We start from the raw sequence: 6,708 nt of genomic DNA on the forward strand, positions 1-6,708 counted from the left end.
ATGGAGCCGCCGCTAGCTCGTCTCCATCTCCAGTACAGATGTAAAGAAGCTGTTCGACTAGAAGACGACGGATACGCTCCCTCCCATTGGAAACATGAAGAAAGTATCGGTATTTGTCAGACCATGCAACGCTTTGCCACTGCGCCGGTATCCAGTGCCGATGGTCACGTACCAATCTCAGTCGCAGTTGCTGATGTCGTGGTGTTAACATTGTCACACACATAGGTCGTCGGCTGCGGAGCCCCATCGTTAGGAGTGTTCGGTGCACTGTGTGCTCAGACACACTTGTACTCCACTCAGCATTAAAGTCTGTTGTCAGTTCCGCCACAGTTCACCGCCTGTCCTGTTTTGTTACTACGCCCAGCCTGCGACGTTCGTCATCCGTAGTGAGGGGTGGCCGCCCTACACCAAGACGTCTACACGTGGTTTCACCTTGGTTTTGCCACGTGTTGAAGAAACTCACTATAGCGCACCTCGAACACCCGGCAAGCTGCGCAGTTTCCAGAATGCTCGTGCCGAGCCTCCGGGCCGTCGCAATCTGCTTTCGGTCAAACTCAGATAGATCGCACGCCTTCCGCATTCCACACACGGACAGCACGCTGACTGATGCTACATGCAGCGTGCTTATGTCCAACTAGCAGTCATTCCTCGCCAGGTGACGCTGCTTTCGCCCAGCCGGGTTTATATTAATGATGTGTCGGTGGTCATAATGTTCTGGCTGATGAGTGCATGTATTACATTAGCGCCATTTTCGCACCTCATGCATGCCGCCTTCATATTATTGCGGTCTGAGCCAACGGTGTAGAATACACATGAACACCGACTAAAGGAACTGAGTCAGTTTTATTGAAGAATTATCTTAATGAAACTTCCTTAGAAATTGTAACTTGAAATTTCGCCACTCCATCGCTCTCTGTTCGTCATAATCCTGAATCGAATCACACCACCGAGATCGAAACGTATTTCGTTTTTTCTGCCGTCTCATCTCATGCACTTACATTTGTCTTAATCAGTATTATAACATCGTGAAGAATGTTTTACCTGTTGTTTGTTTATTTCTTTTATGTCCACTCTAGTTCTTTGATTACGTCTTCTGCATACTAATCTCTAATATTTCTCCCTCATCCACAATTTATTTAACTTCTTCAGATTTTATACTGTCGGTACAGCTCAGAGAATTATTATTATTATTATTATTATGTAATTAAATGTTATATTCACTTTGTAATTTCAATTGTAAGTGCAATATAAGTCGTCAGGATAGATATAATACAGGATATGAAGGCTCGAATGTTATGAATTAAATTAAATGTGTAAGTAAATCGATAAATCAGTGGGAGAGTAGAGTGCAGAAAGTAACTGTTGTGGCTGTTCTCTTTTGTAATGTTTTGTGGTTCCTGGCTGGATGAGGAGAAGGTGGTATGATAGGTGGGTGGCCGGTTTCCTCTCACTACAATACAAAATTCAGACGTGGTTAAAATACACTTTATTGCAGGAACCAATTGAGTACTTAACTTCAGTGATGTCCAATCTGCAATTCTGTGATTAATAACAATCAAATAACAGTTACTAATTCTTAAATCTTGTCTGTGTCCATATCACAACTATACACAATGACTAACGTTCCCTCACATTTAGCTAAGGTGCGAGACCACAGCACAGAACGACATATTGAGGTGCAATGCGAACTGAGTCCCGATGCGACGTGCTGAGGTACTGAGAGTGAGAGATTGAACAGCTCGGTCGGCGAAGGCGGCTTATATGCACGCTGCCCGGGGGATGCTATTGGCGCGTAACCTTGGGGCGTGTCTTGGTCTTCTCTTGTCGTAGGCACGCCTAGTTCACCGCCTGCTATACAGGCTTTCGTAGTTTCGACTGGTGTGCTGGCGAAGGCGTACGCCAGCACATTCTTCCCACCGAAATGCCGAATCGTTGTCGTGCACTGGAGATGCGAAGGGTAACAGGAGGAGGGAGGGGGGAGGTGTTCGGTAGGAGGCTGGACGTAGTGATAAGCCGGGAGCCGTAGCTGTGTAGGGCGGCGTACTCCGGGCCGTATCCAGCCATCTGATTCGCGAGAGCAGAGGAACGGACTCCCAAAAACATTGCTTAGGAGATACGACCGGTCCTGAGGGCGTCTCCTGCGGCTAGGACGGCGACGGCGACGGCGATGGCAATGGAGCTTCAGGTCTATCGGGTCGGCGAGCGGGGCGGCGTTGGCGAGGGCGCGACGTCCACTGGCTAGTCCTGGGGAGGCATGGCGGCACCAGGAGGTGTGTGCGAAGACCACGTTGTCCACTGAGGCTGTGAATCTGGGGAAGAAAAACAGTAGAATCACGGGGCAAACGAAAAATGCGAATTTGATTCTGGTGATACGCTGCAAACCATCGGGACCTGCAATTAGGTACTTAGACTGAAGAGCTAAAGAAACTGATACGCCTGCCTGATGTCGTATAGGGCCCTCGTGAGTGGGCAGAAGTGCCTCAACACGAGGTGGCATGAACTCGACTAATCTCTGAAGTAGTGCTGGAGGGAACTGACACCATGAAGCCTGCAGTGCTGTCCATAAATCCGTAAGAGTACGAAGGGGTGGAGATCACTTCTTAACAATACGTTGCAAGAATGAGATTTTCACTCTGCAGCGGAGTGTGCGCTGATATGAAACTTCCTGGCAGATTAAAACTGTGTGCCCGACCGAGACTCGAACTCAGGACCTTTGCCTTTCGCGGGCAAGTGCTCTACCATCTGAGCTACCGAAGCACGACTCACGCCCGGTCCTCACAGTTTTACTTCTGCCATTATCTCGTCTCCTAACTTCCAAACTTTACAGAAGCTCTCCTAATACGTTGCAAGACATATCTGGGGAATTTGGTGGCCAGCGGGAGTGTCTAAACTCAAAAGAGATCCTTGAGCCACTCTTTAGCATTTCTGTGTTTGTGGAGTGTCACGTAGTCGTGCTGGAATTCCCCAAGACCCCTGGGATGTACAGTGGATGCAGGTGTTCAGACAGGAAGCTTTTTTACGTGTGACCTGTCAGGGTCGTAGCTACACGTATCAGCGATCCCATATCACTCCGACTGCACACACCCCACACCATCGCCGAGCCTCCACCAGCTTGAACAGTCCCATGCTGACAAGCCTGGACCGTGGATTCATGAGGTTGTCTCCATACCCGTACACGTCCATTGGCTCAATACAATTTGAAATGAGACTCGTCCGACCAGGCAACGTGTTTCCAGTCATCAAGAGTCCCATGTCGGCGTTGACGCGCCAGTTTAGGTGTAAAGCTTTGTCTCATGCACTCATCAAGGGTGCACGAGTGGGCCTTCGGCACTGAAAATCAATATCTGTTATGTTTCGTTGAATGGTTCGCACGCTGACACTCGTTGATAACACATCAATGAAATCTGCAGTAATTTGCAGAAGGGCTGCACTTCTGACACATTGAACGATTCTCTTCAGTCGTCGTTGGACCCGTTCTTACAGGATCTTTTTCCGGCCGCAGCGATATCGGAGATTTGATGTTTTATCGGATTCCTAATATTCACGCTAGACCCGCGAAAGTGGCGTAGGGGAAAATCCCCACTTCATCGCTACCTCGGAGATCTAACAACTGCGCCAGACACTTGTTGTCTTGTATAGGCGTTTCCAACCACAGCGCTGTATTCTTTCTGTTTAGACATATCTGTATTTGAGTACGCATGCCTATTCAGTTTATTTGGCGCTTCAGTGTATATGTGTCAATGCGTTTCTGGATCTTGCCGCGCTCCCAGCGCTGACGGCGGCCAAAAACCCTGTGGAGAACAAGATCACGCGGTGCAAACTGATACTTGCGGATCATCGGCGGCGCTGGATGCTGCGGTGGGTGGAGCAAGTGAAGCAGTGCCCGATGGCGGCGGCCGTGCGGAAGTTCCACCGGCGATGCTCCGTCGCGTGGGTGGGAGCGATAGGAGGCGACAAAGAGTTTCGGCGCCTGTCCCCATGTGTGGGAGGAGCGAAGCTGGGTCATGTATTGTTTGAAGGTGCGAACAAAGCGTTACGCTTCTCTGTTGGACTGCGGTTGAAACGGAGCGCTTTTAGATTACGAATGCCATTTTGTTCACAAAATTATTCAGAGTCACGTGACGTGAACTGAGGTCCGTCGCCCGTAACGATGGCTTCAGGCAATCCTTCGATGCAAAAATTTGAGGACAACATTTGAATGGTACTACGTGACATGGTAGAGTTCATAAGCACCGCAAATGGAAACTTGCTAAAAGAGTCTACCACAATAAGCCAACGAGTATTCGAGAATGGTCCTGCAAAGCCAATGTGCACTCGTTGCCATGGCGATTGAATCTTAGGCCAAGCTCCGAATGTCTATATGGGGGCTGATTGATTGTTCGCGCATGAGCGACACTGTGACGTTATCTGTTCAATGTGGGCGTCCATGCCCTGCCAATTACAATGCCGGCGCGCTAACTGTTTAGTGCGAACAATTGCCCAAAGTCCTTGCTGAAGCCCTTGTAACACATCCTTTTGTAAGACTGTGGGAATGAGCACACGCGATTGTCCACAGTCAGATTGTACTTAGATCACACCTTGTACTGAAAGGTTATGCTGAACAGGAAAGAATCGGCGCACTTCTGAGTTCCAAACACTGTTTAATGAGCGTGACCACGACGTGCGAATATAGTGCAACAAAATCTTCTGTGACATGTGCAATTTTTCTGTAATTCAGTGGAAAAGATTGCAGCGATTCAGAGCCCAGCACGGTCGGCGGCGGCGGCCTTTACGCACGCTGCACAGGGGGCGCTATCGGCGCTTAGCCTGGGGGCATGTTTTGGTGTTCTCTTGTTATAGGCGTGCGTAGTTCAGCGCCCGCTATACAATCTTTCCTAGTACCAGTGTGCTAGCGAAGGCGCACGCCAGCACAGTAACTATCTTAATGATAGAGGTTGAGTGTGGCTCTAAGCATTTTTACTATCTACGCGAACACTAGAGTAAAGCACTCCGTCTTCAGGCCACGAGTGGCCTACCGGGACCACCCGACCGCCGTGTCATCCTCAGTAGAGGATGCGGATAGGAGGGGTGTGGGGTCAGCGCACCGCTCTCCCTGCCGTTATGATGGTATTCTTGACCGAAGCCGCTACTATTCGGTCGAGTAGGTCCTCAGTTGGCATCACGAGGCTGAGTGCACCCCGAAAAATGGCAACATCGCGTGGCGGCCTGGATGGTCACCTATCCAAGTGCCGACCACACCCGACAGCGCTTAACTTCGGTGATCTCACGGGAACCTGTGTATCCACTGCGGCAAGACCGTTGCCTGAACACTAGAGAGCGAGTCCAAAACCATTTGGTCATTTCAAATAACGTCATAATGACGCAAATGATTAGCCTCGTTCGGAAGACCACTTTGACCTTCTGATACAATTTTTTAATTTAAAATGTCTTTGCGCTCAAGTTGATAATTACGATACCTAGCAGATATTTAAAAACTGAAAGGGCCTCGGGAAACTGACAAGGGTAATTGTGGCTTATCCTATGTTTATCACAATGGCAACGACCTTGCCAAAGTGGATACACCGGTTCCCGTCAGATCACCGAAGTTAAGCGCTGTGGGGCGTGGCCGGCACTTGGATAGGTGACCATCCGGGCCGCCACGCGCTGTTGCCATTTTTCGGGGTGCACTCAGCATCGTGATGCCAGTTGAGGAAGCACTGGACCGAATAGCAGCGGCTTCGGTCAAGAATACCATCATAACGGCAGGGAGAGCGGAGTGCTGACCCCACGCCCCTCCTATCCGCATCCTCACCTGAGGATGATATGGCGGTCGGATGGTCCCGATGGGCCACTTGTGGCCTGAAGACGGAGTGCAATGGTTATCAGACGCTTTATGTTGAAATCTACGAATACACTGCAAGGAAAAAAAAATGCATTACCCTCAAGGACCATTCAGTGGCACCAGAGTATAATGTGTATACACTGACTGGCTGCTGTGTTTGCAGTTAACGTGTCACGTACAGTCATGCTCAAAAGTATCCGAACGACCTGAATTGCATTTCGCCTGGTTCGCATACAACCCTAAAGCACAGCTGTCTAGCAGGTATTCTAATCGCTCCTCGGTACAGTCGTTTGACTATTGAAAATGGTTCGAAAAAACACCGCTAGAAAACTCTGCTCTGTATCGCAAAAACTCAAGATGTAAAGTTATACCACGATACTACAAATATCAGGGAACACCTTATCACAGATAAGACTGTCCTTAAGGCTTGTAAGCTTACATTTATTACAATAAATGACACACCTGAAATGTTACCACTCTCATTATTACGTCAGATAGGTAATGAACGTAGTAAGTTCGTCGTATTCATGATTTACTCTTTAGAGTAGCGTACCGTACTTATTATTTAACACAAAATGACATTAAAAATTTAAGTTCTTCACGAGCTGCTATTTGAGAATGACGAACCGTCTCGTTCTGCATATGGATTCAAACCCAGGTCATGCAGACTAAGCAAAGATTTCGTGACTGACGGAAACTAACAGTCATTCCTGACTAGGCGTACAGAGAGTGATATACCTCGATTTTAGACAGTATCAGTTAGTAAATATCAACTTTAAATTACATAACATAAACATTTTTAACGGACGTGAATTCCTACCCAGTATCTATTGTCTCTGTTAACGAACTACGGGAGACGTTAAATAATGCTTCTTCACAAGTAAATT

At 48.2% G+C, this 6,708-nt stretch overlaps 1 pseudogene; it reads left to right on the top strand.

Moving 5' to 3' along the window:
* The first annotated feature begins 5,534 nt into the window (after positions 1 to 5,534).
* On the top strand, positions 5,535 to 5,652 carry LOC126475680 (5S ribosomal RNA; annotated as a pseudogene).
* The last annotated feature ends 1,056 nt before the right edge of the window (positions 5,653 to 6,708 follow it).

The sequence above is a fragment of the Schistocerca serialis genome, chromosome 4 (assembly GCF_023864345.2).
Source record: "Schistocerca serialis cubense isolate TAMUIC-IGC-003099 chromosome 4, iqSchSeri2.2, whole genome shotgun sequence".
Taxonomy (NCBI): domain Eukaryota; kingdom Metazoa; phylum Arthropoda; class Insecta; order Orthoptera; family Acrididae; genus Schistocerca; species Schistocerca serialis.